At 51.3% G+C, this 17,519-nt stretch overlaps 1 protein-coding gene across 2 annotated transcripts in view; it reads left to right on the top strand.

The window, feature by feature from the left end:
• Positions 1 to 1,783: 1,783 nt before the first annotated feature.
• Positions 1,784 to 17,519, top strand: part of C16H10orf71 (chromosome 16 C10orf71 homolog) — a 30,610-nt gene continuing 14,874 nt past the window's right edge. Inside the window, exon 1 of one of the 2 annotated variants that reach the window (XM_033131360.1) lies at positions 1,784 to 2,208. The gene's annotated coding sequence lies outside the window, so the exon portion shown is untranslated. Of the gene's footprint in view, positions 2,209 to 4,152; positions 4,432 to 17,519 lie in introns of those variants that run through there. The other variant, XM_033131359.1, reaches the window with a different exon arrangement.

The raw sequence follows: 17,519 nt of genomic DNA on the forward strand, positions 1-17,519 counted from the left end.
CTAAAACTAATATAAAATAATATTGAATGTCAACTGTAACGGAAAAAATAAATTAATTAAAAAAGAGTAATTAGTATGTTGGCTGTTAATTGTGGAAATGTTTTAACTTTAAATAAAGAGAATAAATAAATAAATAGATCTTTCATTGTAAAGTTCTAATCAAAGAATCCTGAAGAAAAGCCTTCAGGAGAGCTCCCTGGCACCAGGTGGGTGAGTTGGGAAGACAGCAGCCAGGGAAAGGGCCTCAGTGACCTAGGCTGGTAAGCTGTGTTTTACCATGAGCTGCAAACAGAGAGTCCCACTACCCCCATAAATGCAGCGCCTCTGAGCTAGGCACTCAATACACATTATCATGCAACCAAAGGACCAACCCAGAGTTGCTAGTAAGAAAATCCATCTGAAAGAGTGTTCTGAGCAGATGAGCAGCCCGGTGGGGCCTGAGCTCCAGAAGCACCATCCTGTAGTGATGACCCATCCTGCCATCAGCCCTGAGGACACACTTTTACTGTTCCAACTCTGACGTACAGAATCCCCTCTGTTCCCATAACAAATCAGTAGCTAAGGAGGCGCCCTTGCCTGACTCCACTCTCTCGCCAGAGAGAGGCAAAGAGAACAGGTGGGTGAAAGGAGGCCGTGTTCCTGGGCTTGGGCTGGAAGAGCGGTTAGCTGGGGGTGCAACAGAGACGTGCCAGCTGGACAGGCAGGCAGACCAAACCCTTGTCCACATCCTCAGTGCCACTGCTAGCTGTGTGACATCTGGAAGTCACACAACTGAGCTTGTGTGACTTCTATAAGCCTCAGTTTACTCGTCTGTAAGCGGGGGCATGAGCAGCCATCACACAGGGACACTGTGAGGATGGAGTGACAGAGCACAGATGAAGCGTGGCACACAACAGGAGCTTGGGAAATACCGGTTCCCTACCTCATCTTTTCCTGGCTCCCTGACAAGTAGGCAGTGATCTGTAGGGATGGAACAAAATGGTGCCAGGCCCAAGATAAAAAGTGTACAGTGTGTAGGTTAATTCACACAAAGGCCGAGAACGGTGCAGGGTGCAGAGTAGAGTTCCGTGTGTTAGCTAGCATTATTATCATGTTATTACTATTAGCATTGTTATTATTATTAGTAAGCCAGGGAAATGCACCAACCTCCTGAAGAAGTTTAGGGAAAAGACTCCTAAAGAAAGCTGAGCACTAGTGAACAAAAGTCTCCTGAAGCCTCCTGGCAAGTAGGCCTCCTGTGCAAGTAACCACGTCACAAGGTAGAAGAATCGGGGAGATGCCTCGTGGTACTTGCGGACATGTGAGCATCAAACACCCAGAACCAGAAACTGGCCTGATGGACCCATTCCACATTGCCTTCATTACCAGCTTTTGAACTTTTCTATCTAACACAGATGCAGAACAGAGTAAATTTGCTGCAAAATTAAGTTAGCAAGCATCATGCACGTCCAGGCAAGAGCAGGGCTATTTTCACCCACACAGACAGGTGGGCAGCTCCCACAACGTTCCAGAGGTTCTGCTGGGAGTCGGGGCCAGAGAAGTCACTGCAAGGCTGGGACGCTGTAGCCTGCCTTCTGAGGACAGCTTTATTTACGCTCTTGCAGAATGTACAAGCGGGTCTTGTTTTTCTGGACGATTAGAGAGGCGGCTCACATAGCGTCCGTGATTCCACATTTAGAATTGTGTCTTCATTCACATTCTTTCCACGCAGCTCATGGCTCCTGGACTGGAAGAGAGTGGTCACTGCCTAGGCCGGTCCCCTGGAAAGATGTCAACTCCGGCTCATGCAGATCCTGAGCTCCTGGTCTAGAGCTTGGGCTGTGCTTGGTGCCGGGGTAATAGGCACTAGTGTGCCCACCATGACCAAACCAGAGGTGGGGCCCAGGGCACGAGGGAGGAGGAAGCACATTCTGGGAGAAACCAGATTCTGCAGCAGTCAGCTGTGGTCAGGCTAGCTAGATGTGGCCCCAGGCCACACTCTGAGGTCTCCTGCTCCCAGGACAGTCTCTTGCCTTGTCGACTATGTTTATTGTTCTCTCGGACCTCTCCTGTCGACAATCTGCTGGCCACTGCCCCGCCCTCTGAAGTTTCCCCGGGTCATCCTCATGGTTCTTTTCTCCATCAGCTCCTGCAGCACAGCAAAGCTCACCACTTCTAGGATCCGAAACCAGACATGAGGCCATGTTCTCCACCTGTGAAGAATGAAAAGTAAGCTGGGAAGAAATGTACTGAGGGGTGGGAGGAAAGCAAGTCAGGAAAATCCAGGGCCCTGCTGAATCAGTTCAGCTGACGTTATTCGAGCCCCAAAGCAAACTGCTCCATAAAGATAAGATTTAGTGATGCAATCTTTCCTAAAATCTGGAACAAAAGGATTGAGTCAAACACAGATAACATATGTACTGGCTATAAATTTGTTTCCACGTGAAAAACGGAAAAAAGTTAACTAGAACCTTACATCCACGATTTCAGAGGTATTATCGTTTATCACAAAGCTCTATTTTTAAGATCTCTTTAAGGAAAACTAGTAAGTAAGCAATGGTACAAAGAGTTGAAGACATGGCAAAAATCATGAAAAACATAGCAAAGACTGAGATTTGAGAAGCTTTGCAATATACAAGCACATCTGTGTACATGAACTCTGCTCTTCAACCCTACAGAGCATAGGCAATCTGTCCATCTTAGAGATGAGTAAACTGAGGCACAGAGAGCTTAAATGATTTGGCTGGTGTCAAATAGCTGAAAAGTACAATGGGCCAAGGCTCCAAATCCTATGCTTTGTTTTGTTTTTTTCATGCTGGTTCATATCTCAAGTTGATTCTTTTCATCTGCCAGGTTGGCTAACATTAGTTTTGATAAGCACAGGAGGAGGATGGGGTGGGTAAAATCAAAGTGTTCACTTTGGGCCCCCCTCAAACCATCTCTGAGTGCTGATCAGTGAGCAGGTGTCCCCATAGCCAGGTCCTAAGTTCTCAGGGCAAACGGCAAGGTGCGAGGCCCCAGGAGAAGGAGGGGCTGGACGTTCCTGTTGGTTGGAATCTGACCCCTCCATCTGTGGGGCGACAAGGACGTAGCTCCTCTTTCCGACTTGGTTCTAACTGATGTGCCACCAGTGGGTTCAAGGCTGGAAGTGGTGCCAGGCCCCGCGTTGGGGCTGGGACAGAGGTTGCTGGTCATGAGGAGCCCATGGGGGCAGGAGGGGTAGTCTGCAAACAGATACAGATACAGTGCGATGCAGATTTCTCTGGGTTTTGAGGACCACACAGAGCAGGGCAGCCAGCGGGGACTGGGCACCTCAGCTCTTCCAGGCTATGGGGCAAGGAGTGTGAGCAAAGCTCTTGGAAAGAAAGAAAACAAGTTCTGGCTTTAAATCCTGGCAGTGAGTGGACTCTCACGGGACCAACTTGGGAGGGTGAGGTCACCCAGGAGCTGGCACCACATGAGCAAAGGCATAGGGGTTGGAGAAAGTCTGGAAGTCTGCAGGCAGTTTGGGGAGCAGGTGACCCCAGGGCCAGACAGAAAAGGACCATTGGGCCAGCCCCTCCCAGAGACAGAGAGGGGGCTTTCACCTGGCAGAACGGGACCTGTCTACTGGCACTTGGACCTTGCATGGACAGGCTCACAAGCGGGCACTTACCTTGCCTCTTCCCTGATTATTTCATATCCTTCTGCAACCCTCTCCCTGAAACCCCAGCCTGGCCTTCCCCCGCCTGCAGCTGGGCATGTTATTTTGCTCCCAAAGCACAGCAGAGTACAGCTCCTTACTCGAGGAATGCAGCCTGTGGTCCTCAGAGCCGATGATGAAAGGGGCTATTTCTGCCCCAGGGACATCAGCAGGCCTCGCGGCGCTGGCTCCCAGCGCACACTATCGTGTTTTTACTGTTTCCCTAAACAAATGTTTGCCTTTGCAACTTGGGATATTTTTATTTGAATGTAGGTGCTGGAATAGCTTTAGAAATGGTTCTGGGTTGAAGTTGGAATCATGCTTAGGGTCCAGCTAAGCAGCCAGCAATTTCGCACTCCCCAAGTTATCTATTACCCGCTCAGCCATTCTGGATGTAAAAATAGCTGCTGAGGCTGTTTGTTTAATCTGACTGTTACTTGACACCACGCGGGTGTTGCAGTACGCACTGTTTGCCTCTTCCCCACCAAGAACACCATTTGGTTTCCCCGGCTGGGTCTCTATTTAGGTACGCTTCCCAAACTTCCAGTGTCTGGCCAGCTTCTGGTCACTGATTTCCCTCAGGTGGGCAGGTTTCCTCAGGTGGAGAAGAAGAGGTTTGGGTCTCAAACCCTTCCCTTCTCATCTTTGGGCAGCCCAGCAAACAAGAGAAGAAGTCTGGTTGCTGGAGAGCTGGGCTGCCACAAGTCAGGCTTTTCGTCCATTCCCGTGGAGGCCTGAAGATCGAGCAGCAGAGACTCGGAGAGAGAAAGGTAGGGTGCAGACTTTGGGTTCTTAGCATAGGCACGGAAGCACAAGCTCCCCTTGCGGCAGGGACTTTCGCTCTGGGCCGGCGGGGTTGGGGAAGGATCTCTGGGCCAGGGCCCTGTGCAGGGCGTGTGAGTGGCAAGAGGCTATTTCTCAGCCTGCTGGGTGTGCCGTGGGTGTGGGACTGCTGTGTGGACCATGAGGGGTCCATGTACAGAATACATGGTGTAGACATGTGTGACTTTGTTCTTATGTGCATTTGTCAGGGCACTCTACTCCCACATGGCCGAGTGGTCACAGGCCTGTGGATGTGCCCAGGTTGATGTGTTGCCAAATGTGGGCGACCCCACGGTCACACGCTCTATGGCAGGAGACTGGCTGTGTTGTGTCCCCCAGCGCTGAGCCAGGCAGGATCCGACCGGCTGTACCCAAGAGGGTAATTGGTCCTCAGGACATTCTGGCCATGGACACTGACAGCGTGAGTGTCCTCTATGCAGAGCACCCCCACCGGACTGCGTGTCCCCCCCATACCCTTGGGATCCCCAACCAGATTTCCGCAGGGCAGGTTTCACCAAATCTAAAATCATATCTTTATTTTTTCTCATGGAGAAGAATTGATCATTGAGAAGAACGATATTGAATACATATGGAAAGCTAGATAACCTTAAACAATTATTATTTAGGGACTTTAAAACCCCCCGCCATGGGTGTTAATAATGGAGGAGACCATGCGTGTCGGGGATAGGGAGTCTGTGGGAAACTTCTGTGTCTTTCACTCTGTCGCTCAATTTTGCTGTGAAACTAAAACTGGTCTAGAAAATGAAGATTATTTTCTTAAAAACTAAATTATGGGCCACTTCTTTCAACACATCTAGCCCCATTCTAATAAAGTCTACTTGAAGTAACATTTTTAAAACCCACAAGTATAGGGATCCTGGAGTGCAGATTAAATAAATGTTTGTGTTAAATGAGGTCCAATTTTTTTTAAATTAAAGTTTATTGGGGTGACAATTGTTAGTAAAGTTACATAAATTTCAGGTCCAATTTTCCATCATTTGAGTCCCCTTTACAGCAGTGGTTGGTAAACCATGGCTGTGGACTGAGTGCCTGGTTTTGTAAATAAAGTTTTACTAGCACACAGCCACACTCGTTCCTTTACATATTGTCTATGGCTACAGCAGCCCAGGTCATAAGGCTGGCAAAAACAAAAACATTTATTATTCAACCCTTTACAGAAATAGTACTGTACGACAATGCTCCCTGAGATGAGTCAATTTTGTGTACACACACACACACACACACACACACACACACATAGTCACACACACCCCACAGAGAGAGTTCTGGCAGTTAAAACAGCCTGTGAGCTGGACCCTTCAGGGCCAGTGGCTGGCTCTAGAACGCCCTGCCTCTTCCATGGGCCGGTTTTTGTAGTCTGGCTGGTACAGGAAGTGTTCAGTTCACCACTGGGAGAGTTAGTTTTGCTGTGGAGTGTGGCCTGAGTTGAGCAGGGCAGATTGTGCTTATCAGGATGGTTTATAAATAGACATCTCTGGGTGACCTGAGTCCAGCGTACGTCTGCCCCTGGGTCTGTGGGTGGAGAACAATTGTGCCTGCTCTCTGGTGACCAGAAGCTCGTTGGGATGGGAGCAACTGTGCCTGCTGGAAGGAAAGGGGCTGGTGGAATGCTGGGTCCTGGTAACAGAGGGGCTTGGATGCCCTGGAAACCAGGGAGACACAAGTGTGTGGAGGAGACAGGGAAGACCAGAGAGGGCCACGAGTCCTCAGAAGTAGTATGCACTACCTCAACGTCTTTTCACCAGCAAGTGTCTTATCTTTTTGCACTTCTTTACTCCTGACCCTAAGGAAGCCCTAGAGACACTTACAGAATGGGGAAGTCCCATGGTTAGAAATAGCCCTGTCCCTCCAACTTAGACCAGAAATCTCAATACGGAACTCTACTGGCCAGTGGAGCTGGGGCTGGGCCATCTTCTTCGTTGTCTCCTGGGATTTCATTCCATCTGCTCAGGGTTACTACAGAGACACAAAGGTCTTTAAAAGAAGGCAGCCCTCATGCAGACACACAGTGCTGACACTTCCCAACAGGCTACCGGGGGTCTTGGTTTTATGCCATTTGAGGGTTTAAACCACATTTCACCAAATCCAGCCAATCCATGGCCCTACAACTCAATCTTATATTTCATTTAGTTAGTTGGGAAAACCCCAAACATCTCTTAGTTTTCACTTGGCTCCCAGGAATTGCATGACTCAAGCTAGTGAGGGTGGATGGAAAGGGAACGACAAGGTCAAGGTACGTGCATCAAGATCCAGAAATGGAGTATATGAAGCACTGCTCATGTGTCACCCCCGCCGTATGTCATCAATATCATTCTAGAACATTCCTTGGAGGGGGCTGCATGTGTAACACATAACCTCTCAAGTAAAGATGGAAGCAAAGCAGGTTCTCAGCTGACCTCAGCTGTCAAGTGCAAGACTGAAGACCGCTTGGTTCAAGTGCATTCCCTTTGGAGACTGTGTCAGTCAGCCTCGTGGAGCTTGAAAGCAGAGAAGGAATCTGACAGCTTGGGCATCCGAAGAGCCAATCAACCAGTAAGAGCTTTCTTCCCAGCACCTGACAGACAGACCTCCTTTTCTTGGTAGGAAGGGGAAATGAACCCCTTTGGACCACATCACGTGAAAATGGGGTAGAGTTCTTCCGTGTGACCTCCCTCAAGGCTGTGCCTCGAGAGAACATGAGCACAGCCCAGGCGGCCAGGCCCAGAAGGGCTTCCAAATCCCCAGGAGGTGCCAGCACATGGCCTCAGCGGGAACTTGGGGCCTCCACCTGTGCAGCCTGCACGCTGCTCCCCGGCCCTAGGTGGCCTCTTCCAAGGAGAAGCTGGGCCTCCGAGGGACTGCAGGGCTGAGCTAAGGGATGGATTTCATCTCAGCCACCTCCCGTCTTAAAGCCTTCACCAGCAGCTTAGGGAAGGCCAGAAGAAGAGGAAACTCTGAGATTTGCTTGAGTGACCAGTGCTTCCCCCACTCCCTGCCAAGTCTGGAGGCTGGTTTCAGGCTTCCCGCCTCTGAGCCCTGCCTGTGACAGCCGGGTCACTTTGGAGCTGCCCCTTGGCTTGCCCGGTCCTAGGGCAGCCTTGCCACATGCAGCACCACCAGCTCATCACCTCACCTGGCCTTGTCTGCTCCTCTCGGAGACAGGTTAAACACAAAGGCCACGGAGGTCAACAGATCAGAACTCAGAGGCATTTCTTGCCCTCAGTGTGCCCACCATTTTCATCAGGGCAATTGCTGGCTGCACTACTCCCATATGAAAAGTGCTTACGTACATTTCCTGGTCCTATTCTCAAGGTCGTCCAGCATGATATGATAGGTTTTAGGATCCCCTTCACAGAGTAAGCACTGCAGCTTAGAGAGGTTGAGTAATTTGCCCCAGTATGCACAGCTACCAAGGGGCAGAGATGTAAACTTGGAGCCTGAGTCCAAAGTCCACATCTTTTCCTAACTGCTCACTAGATCTATAGCTCACATCAGCCTCCAAAGGAATCTCTACAAAGAAGGCTGTTCCACTCACCACAAGTCAAAACCTCCCTTAGAAAGGCCACAAGTGCCCAGGCAAGTCCATCCTCTCAGAGCTTTAGAAGTCCACCCTGCTCCCAGGAGGTTGCTGGAGCGCTCGGCAGGGGCGTCAGGACGTAGCAGAACTGGCCAGCTCCACCCTTCTCAGCAAGTCCCTGGGCCTCAACTTTCCCCTCTGCAAAATGGGGATACCAACAGTATTGGCTGCCAACCAGTGGGAATTCTATCTCAAAGGGTCCTTCATGAATTAAATGAGCAAACATGAAGAGCATCAAGCCTGTGACAGAAATACAAGAACTGCTTGCTCCCTTCAACTGTCCTATTTGTCCATTATTTTCTCTCCTGCTTAAACTCCAACCTGGGGCTTTTTTTCCCAGAGGCCACTAAAGAGAAATTCCAAAGCTTCAGGGTTCAGCTGATCGTGTTCATTGCTCTTGGGAAAAGCAACTGGCAACACAGAGAACTGAGCCTATCTTCACAGTGGCCTCTGAACATTCACACATCATTATTGCCTCCCCTCTTATGCCAAAGAGACTCATGGATCTTGACACCTGTAGTGGTTGGAGGGGAGGACGCAGCCCTGGAGAGGAAGTGACACTGCCAACACACGGCAATGTGGCAGTATCTGGTGACCTCAGCACACACCCGTGTCAGCCAGGACACCCTGCTCTGCCTCCCAGCCCCTCCTGAGGAATAGACAGGCAGTTAAAACTTTACCTAATTTGACCTAATTTACCTAACTTTAATCTTCAACCTCAAGGGCAAGGGAGGGCAAGAGTCTGCACTGTAACAGGTGCAAGGTTTCCCGGATGGCTTTGGATGACGCCTGGGAGATGCAGACCCATCGTTCAAGAGCAATGCCATACAAGCAGTCGTGCTGCTGTGGGGCATCACAATCCGCTCCAAGCACGAGACCTGAGTGCTTGGCTAAGGCTAGGACACCAGCAGAGAGGGCAAACACGCGTGGTACCAAGGACAGGGGAGCCTCTGGGCGCTCTAGTCAGTCGCTGCCTCGTTTCTCTCGCCCATTTATGTTGGAGAAAGTGACCCTCAGGTCCCCGGCCCTGGGTTAAACAGGTCGTGTGGTGGGGACAACAGTCACATTTATGGATGCTCACCAGGTGCCGACCACCTCACAGACACCAATCACGGAGTCCTCACCATGACCCCACGAGGCAGGTACGACTAGTAGTTCCACTTCACAGATTAGGGAACCAAAGCACAAAGAGGTTTCGTAATGAGCCAAGGGCCAGTCACAGCCAGTACAACCAGGAACCATTCATGATGTTATAGTGCCCAGTCTGGAGATTTGAAAGGATGCATGTCGGCGTTTAGTGAGCACCTACTATGTGCTTTCCATACATGAGCTCATTTAAGGCACTAGGCAATCCTGTTGTTGTAGATATAGGATCTCTTCCCTGCACTGTCTGCTTCAAAGATCCAAGGTCTCTCGTGGTGGAAGCTTCCACTCATCAAGTCCGTACTCTGTATATGTCTGTCTCTAATGGGCTCTTAACAGTTCTTTACCTCCACCCTTCAGTCACCGGGGAAGTAGGTATTGTTGCAGATGAATGCGCAGAGGCTCAGAAAGGTGATGTAACTTGTCGCGTGGCACCGGGCTAGGAACGGGGGTGCTGGTCTGACTCTAAGCTTCCTGCTCTTTCCACCACCCTCTGCTTGGTGCCCAGGCTGGACGCTGCTGGCTGTTGGTGTATGGACAGGCAGCCAAAGCTCTCCCACAGCTGCCTTCAAGCAAGCCCACCTCTCTTTCCATCTCCTGACCATGCAGCTCGTACTTACCCTTGTCTGGTATCCCTTCATATGTGACCATCCCTTGGACAGAGCCACATTTCTCATTCATCTCTGCACCCTGCACACGCATGGCCTGCCCAGGGCCAGGCCTAGAGCAAGGCGAACACAGCCCAAACCACAGTGGTTGACAGCCCTGAGACCCAACTGGCCCAAGAGCCTCTGACCTATCGATAAAGCCTCCCAGGAGGGTCCCAGGGTGGCGGTGCTCCGTCTGGTCCCAGACAGCAGCATGCACATCCCCCACTCTTCCCCACCTGTCCTCCTGAGTTGGCCCCTCCTGGGTGTGGCCCAGCATGCGGTCTAATAACCCCACCCCACCCCGGGGCCTTCTGAGAAGTTAGGACACTGCCTTAGGGACGGAGACGGGGACAGATTCCCTCCTGGTTCTCAGACACAGTAGAATCTCCAAGAAGCTGATCTTTTCACATCAACTTGAGCCATTGTTTTAAATAGCCTTACCTGTTGGAAGAGCATTTTTCAGTTTTAATTTTCAGAAGAATAACCTGGGTAGCTACGTCTGAATTCTTTTTCTTGCCTCTGTAAAGCATTCCATGAAGAAGGTAGGATGTTTGTCAGTGTTGTGACTGTCTCCCCATGGCAGGGAAGTTCTCTCTCTTTCCTTCCCTGGCAAAGCCAGACTCACTGCAACCACACTCGTCAGAGAAAGGACAGTTGTCATCTACCAACCAGCCATCTCCCATCTACTTCCCAGCCACCAGCAGGAAGTGAGATGGCCAGGGACAGCCGCTCTCTGATGTGTGGGGGAGGATTAGAAATTCCCAGTAGCTCTGCCCCATACCAGCTATTCTCACCTTCCTGGACATCAGGGACAAGGAAGATGGCGCCCTCCCGGATGCTCCCCGCATGACAGCCAGGTCCAAAAGATGCCTTCTCTGGCTTTACTAAAGCAAATGCTCTCTCGTGGGAAGCAGTGGGCCACAGGAGATGGAAGAGAAGGTGCTAAGAGAAACATTGCCCACGTCTTTGTCCTGCAGGAGCACTATTGCAGAGGGTGATCTCCCCCCACCCCCCACCTACGCACACACACCTGATGCCCCTTGGCCATATAGGAAGGGCAGAGGCATGTAGCACAGAGACCTGGGTCGGAATCCCAACTCTCCTGTTCCCTGGCTGTGTGACCTTGAGCAAGTTCCTCGACCTCTCTGGTCCTTAATTTCTCTGCATCAGATTTCCTTAGCACAAGCCATACCAACTGGCCTGGAGGTTGTGGGTATAAGTGCATGGCAGGTCGTGGGGGCTGGGCAAACAGGATGTGCCTCTGGAAGTGCCCGACAGACTCCCAATGCTCAGTGATGGCTCTTCCAGTGCTTCTCTGCCTTTGTCACCCAGCCTTATGGCACCAGTTCACAGATGGGGAAATTGGGTTCACAAGGTGGTTCTAGGAGTCCTGCCTTTCCCTGCCCAAGCCTGAGGACACCCCAGGTCTGCTTTCAAGGGGTGTCCCTCCCTAGTGGCTGGAGGGAGGATGGTTGCTGAGAGACACCCCACTCCCAGCAAACCCATGTGCCTCTTCTTCTGGGAGCCTTTGAAGGGGCCTCCTCTCTGGACAAGGCTCTCCAAGGTGGAGTCTGGGCCATAGGTCACACTCATCCCTGAAACACCCACTTTACAATCCATAGAAGCTTCCATGAGAACCAGGCTGCTGGGTTTGCCTTCCTATCAGCCCCAGTTTACAAAAACAAGACTAAGGCTTGGACAAATTGAGTGACTTGTCCAAAGTCTGTCTGATGCCACAGCTATTAGCTAGAGAGCTGTGTGCCTGTCAGTAAGGGGCAGGGCAGGCTTTCAAGGCCTTTGCAGCCCATTTGGGGACTCCCAGGTGTAATGGGGTGTAGGGAATAGAAGGACATCCTGTGGTCTTAAGATGAGCACCAAAGAGACCTGATGGGGGTGCGGCAGGGTGGCCAGGGCGCGATGGTGGTGCCGAGCAGAGGTTCTCAATGTGCAGCAGGCCCCTGAAGGAGCCTCTGTAAATGCAGGTTGCAGGGACCCTCTCCCTCTCCAGCAGTCTCAGGTTCAAACCCCACACCACCAGGTATTAAACTTTGGTGGACCTCAGTTTCCTCTTCTGTGAGGAACAACAGCAATATTACTTCACAGGTTGCAAGAATCATTACATAACAATAAATATGAATCAATAATATTGGAGTATATAAAATGCCTATCTTATACGAGATACTCAGTAAATGGGGATTTCTTTTATTCATTTATTCATTTGTTTAACAAATGAATGGCCCTGTGGTAGGCCCAGGCTCTGTGTGGGGACTGAGGACATAGCACTGAAGCAGAAAGTCAGGGCCTGGCCTGTAGATACACTGCTCAGGTGTCCCCTCGCCTCCCCCATGTGAATCTGGTCTGACGCTGCTAGTCACTGCGTTTGGGCATCGGGTCTCCATTTCTCCATCCAGATGAAAACCCAGCATCTCTATGGACAGGGCAGCAACTGAAACTAATCAGGAACACCTGGGATTACTGGTCCAGACGGTTGTTTTTAAAACCATTGCAGATCATAACTCATATTGAGTCCTGAAATCACTTACTAAATTACAAATTGGATTTTTTTTAATTAAAGAATAGAATAGAATAGAATGGAATGGAATGGAAATATCAGACAGTACATATAAACAGGGTAAGTTTGGTTTCATGAATTTTCTTTGGTTTGGTATGTGTGTGTGTGTGTGTGTGTGTGTGAGTCCATGATGTAAATATATTTCTAACTGTTTGTTGAGGGAAAAACTAAACAAGTGTGCAGACTTTGCTCGGGGGAGACATGTAGAGAAAGGGCGCGACGTATTTATTTCTCTTGCTGCCCTTCGGCCTGCAGTTAAATCGCAGGGCTGAGTGGCCAGCACTCACTACGCCTCCCTCTGGCGCAGGCGTCCCCGGGGTGGGGAAGGATCCAGGACTAGTTGACTCAGGAGGCTCTGAGCAACTGGAGACTCTCAGGCATTGGCTGCCCTGGGACCATTTTCATGACAATGCTTTTCCTCGGCCCTCTCCAGTGTGAAGAGCAGCCCCACCCCTCTCTACACAGCAATATTACAACTGTGGGCGGGGGAAAAGCCAGGGCTATTTTTATTGTCTCTGTTTCACAGGTGTAGGTAGACACACCTGTGTCTTGCCCACATGACACTGCCTCCACCCAGGTCTCCAGCCCTTTCCACTGCCCAGAACTGCCCGTTTGATTCCTGTCTCATGTCACTTCCTACCATTTCCAGAATGCAGGGCAAGATATTCTGGGAAATGTGGAAGGCATAAAAGAATGAATGAACAAATGATGTTCCAGAGGCTGGGCTAATGCTCTCCCCTTGATTCTATAGCAGCAGTTTTCAACCAGGGGCGATTTCCTTCCGGGGGACCTTGGCAAGGTCATTAGCGCTGAGGTTGAGAAACCCTGTTATTCATGGGTATGTGTGGATCATTAGCTCCATTTTACAGACAGAAACCCGAGGCTCACAGATGTGCGGTCATCTAGCCAAGCTCTGCGCGGTGGGTACAGAGCAGCACTGCGACGTGGCCTAGATTCCAGCTGGGCCCTCCGTGCTGGTGGCCCCTGCGTTTCTGAAAGAGTTGGTGTCTCCCTTCCAGCGGCTGGCCCGCAGTGGATGTGGCCCCTAGAGTTTGGGTTGGGTCTAAGAAGACCAAAGGCTCAAAGGGCTGAGCAGCAAAACCCTTTCTGCCAGGCTGTCCCCTTCTCGGTCCCCAGCTTTTCGCCTCTGAGACAATCCCCCTCCAACCCCCCTGGGCGGTAGCATGCGAACGGCACTCACCCAGCTCCAGGGTCCCCAGGGAGGTGAGGACAAGCCTGTTTGGGGGTCAGCTCTTTTCTGTCCCTGCTTTGATCTTTGATGTCAGCGTAGTTGTTCCCATAAAGGTAAATCAGGCGCCTCTGAGACCACGAGGAGGATTAGGGGCCCTGGCCCAAGGGCATCTTGCCACCCACTGAGGCTCCTGGTGCAGCAGGGCGGAGACATGGGCAGCACCAAGCCTGAGCGCCTCCTGGTGGAGGGGAGCGTCCAGAGACGGTACAGGCTGAGTCCAGTCCATTGGGCACCGGGAGCGCCAAGAAGTGACCCCACAATGCTTGGCCAGCAGAAGTGGTCAGAGGCAGCGTGCAGATGTGCTGCTGAGAGCCTCTCTGCAGTGAAGCCACTGCCCAGGTAGCCTGATCTGAGCAACTGCTGTGCACCCACCGCGTGAGGGCCCTCTGTGCACGCTCCTCCCAACTCTGCCTAGATGCCGGGTCAGCAGCAGGAAATCGACCAGTGCGACAAAGCAGGGCTTTTGCCCCAGAGAGGCAGTCATTGAACTGCTCAGCCCCCAGCCCCACAGGCCTCCATGCCTTGCTTCTCCCTTTCCTCCTGCAACTGAGTTGCCCCCAGGTGTGTGATGCCAGGTGCCATCACCCTCTTGTCCTGTGGAGGACTAAATTAGAGCAGATCTGGCCTTTCTTGTGCTGGCTTCCTGGCCTCTAATTGCGGACACGGCCCAGGTCTGAGCAGTGCTCAGAGTCTCCTGAGGTAACGTCCCGTCCAGACACAGCAGACCAGACTGGCAACTCAGGCCAGACATGGTAGTGGGAGGCTGGGCTGGGCCCCAAGGAGAAAGTGTCTCTGCTTCTGAACTCTCTCCCAAGGGCAGCAAAACACCCACAGCAGCTGTAACTACTGCTCACAGCCAACGCCGTGAGCCCGGCAAGCCCAGGCAAGCTAGTTTCTTCAGCCACATTCCCTGGGATGACCTGGACTCCTGCATGTCCAAGGGCTTGGAGGTCCCCTGTACAAGTAGCCTCAAACCCAGGTAGCCTCAGTGTCCTCAGCTGTAAGGTGGGGAATGGGGCCTACCCTGCTGAGTTTTATCGAGCAATGAGTACAGGCACGTGCAGCAGTGGGCCTGAGAGACACCCGACACACATCTGCTCCCTTCTCCTGAAGGATCCCAACAGAGGAAGTCTATTTGCCATCTCATTATTCACCTCATAAAATGTAGGACATAGACAGGACATCCCTTCTGAAACAGCAAGCAGGAGGGCTGTTGGCAATTGCACAAAGAGGTCAAGAGCTTGGCCCAAGACTGGCCCACAGGGCGTGGGCTCAGGGCAAGGACCCATGTGGGGTGGCTGGTGGAGGCTGCGTGTGGGACCTCTGCACATTCACTGGCCGGAACGTTCACCATCTGTCACTATTCACTACACCGAACCACTTCCCAAGGCATGCCCAAGTCAATGTCTCAAAAAACCACCTAGAAAGAGGAGCGGGAAAAATCAATTCCAACTTGTTAGGGCCTTCTGGGTGTGATAAAGCCAACCCCTGTCATCTTCACCGGCTTCCTGCTTCCCCTTTACTGAGAAGTGAAAACACCATTCAATTAAGGTAATTAAATCCACCCAAAGAGCCTGGGCTCAAAAACCACACTACAGGCAAGTGGTCAAACCCAGCAGCAAAGCAAACCCCAGTGGCTTCCTGTGCAGGGACGGCAGACCAAGAGGAGACTCAAACCGCCTCCTTCACAGCTCAGGAGTGTCCCTCCCAGCTCTGCACCGGTCACCTGGGCCTCCCACACACCCACCTCTCCAAACAAGTGGGACCCTGGGCTTACTGGCTGAGTCATCGGTTCCATTCCTGTGGCTGTCATTACAAACTAAGTTGAGAAGATTGTTGGGATGTGAATAGAAATGGAAACTCTCCTTTCCTCCATCCATCCTCAATTGTCCCTTGAACTCCAGTCCATCAGCCCAAGATGCACCTTGTGCACCTGAGCCCATGGACAGAGTGTCAGGGTTTCATCCACGCAAGTTGGTCAACTGAATCCCACCCAGTTCTCTTCTTTTCGTGCTGTGTAACACTGAGCAATGTTCCGCACCTCTCTGTGCTTTTATTTCTCCACCCAGAACATGGTGACAATAAGGCCTCGTCACCCCACCTCCTAGGAGTCAGGGGAATTAAACAAGATAATGGATGCGGAAGTGAGTCCTGAACTGCAGGGTGACGTGCAGACACGAGTCACGCCAGTGTGGACTCGCTGCATTGGCCTCCTCTGGCTGTGATCCACCTTGGGTCCTAAAAGTCGGTAGGTGAGGACCTCAGGTTGACAGATAAAAAACAGGATGTCCAGTGAAATTTGAATTTCAGATGAACAATGAATACCTATTTTTAGTGTAAGTATGTGATGATTAATTTTATAGATAACTGACTAATAAAATTATATTCCAGATATTGCATGGGACGTATACTAAACAAGTGTTTGTGAGATGGAACCTTCTCCTCACTTTTCTGAGGCTCCGTATGTCATCTCAGAAATGATGTTGATAATAACTGCCACGTGGATGAATGGTGCTGAAGCACCAATCAGGGCCCTGGTTCTCTGGGCCTGTCACACTTCCTCTGTGGTGGGGCTCAGATGAGTGGCGTGTGTGGAGACCAGGATCAGGGCCTGCAGGGGGTGACAGGAACAAGTCCCCTCCCCGGCCACTCTGTCCTCACAGCCTGAGGCAAACCCTCAGAGCTCAGGCTATGTGACCTTTCTGGCCTGGGCTGGCTGCTGGCCAGGGGCCCCACGGAGACAAGGAGAACATGGGCAGCAGAGCTTTAGGCCTCCATTTGCACACTGAGCACTTGCAGCAAACCTCTGTCATCACATCCTTGGGGCCCAAGAAGTGCACTCAGCAAGGGCAGCTGAAAACACTGAGGAGTGACCACCACGCAGCAGGCGTCCTGTCAGTCATAGACGAGCAAGGCTGGAGACCTCACTCCCAGGAGTTCAATGCCTTGTTGGAAAGGTGAATTCACAGCAGACAATGGAATAAAGCAGGGCAAGCGATTTTTTTTTTTTTTTTAATTCTACAAGGTTTAGGAGAACTGAGGAGGAAGTGGTCATCAGTTGGTGACTGCAGAACAGAGACAGGCCTTTCAGGCAGAGGGACTACTCCTCCAAGGAGCCACACCAGGACCCATGTGGGCCTGCAGTTCCCTCTTCCAGGGCATTGTAAGCCGCAGGGATGGGGAGCATGGGGAGAGCTCTAGCTCCCCCATCAGGAGACCTTGAGGGTCAGGCAGAGACATTTGTAAGGGACCAGGAGAGAGAGAACATTGTTTCTGCAAAGAGCAGTGTATTCCAGTCCATGATAATTCGACAGCATCATGCAACACAATACCGAAAAATGTATCACGTGAGAAAACATTTTGGAAGGGTTAGAATTTAGTGGTGACTGTGCAAAGGACATTTCGTTGCTCATCGTGAGAAAAAGATTATTCATGGGGATGCTTGCTCAGATTTGGTTTGTTTGACATATTCTGATTCATAAGATGACCCTGGCAGTGAGCAGAAGACAGATGGATCAGATTAGAAGAGGCATGGAGAGGAGGAGGGGAGAGAAGTCACAGGGGACTCTCACAGTCCTAAGATCCCCTGGAAGAACTGGCTGGTGGCAAAGTCATGGCTTCTGTTCTAAACGTGTGAGTTTGTGCAGCTGTGAGACATATGTGTGGATCTCTCCAGGGGGCACCGAGATCAGGGCTGGAGCCCAGACGGGCAGCCTGGCTGGCCACGGGGTCAGGGCGTGGCTGCTGGCTGCGAGCACGTGTGGGAGGAAAATTATCCTTATTGAGACCATAGAGGGGGAAGAGAAGAAGCCCCAGGGCTGGGAGTGGAGGAAATCCAACCA

Source organism: Rhinolophus ferrumequinum, chromosome 16 (assembly GCF_004115265.2).
Source record: "Rhinolophus ferrumequinum isolate MPI-CBG mRhiFer1 chromosome 16, mRhiFer1_v1.p, whole genome shotgun sequence".
In the NCBI taxonomy this organism is placed as follows: Eukaryota; Metazoa; Chordata; class Mammalia; order Chiroptera; family Rhinolophidae; genus Rhinolophus; species Rhinolophus ferrumequinum.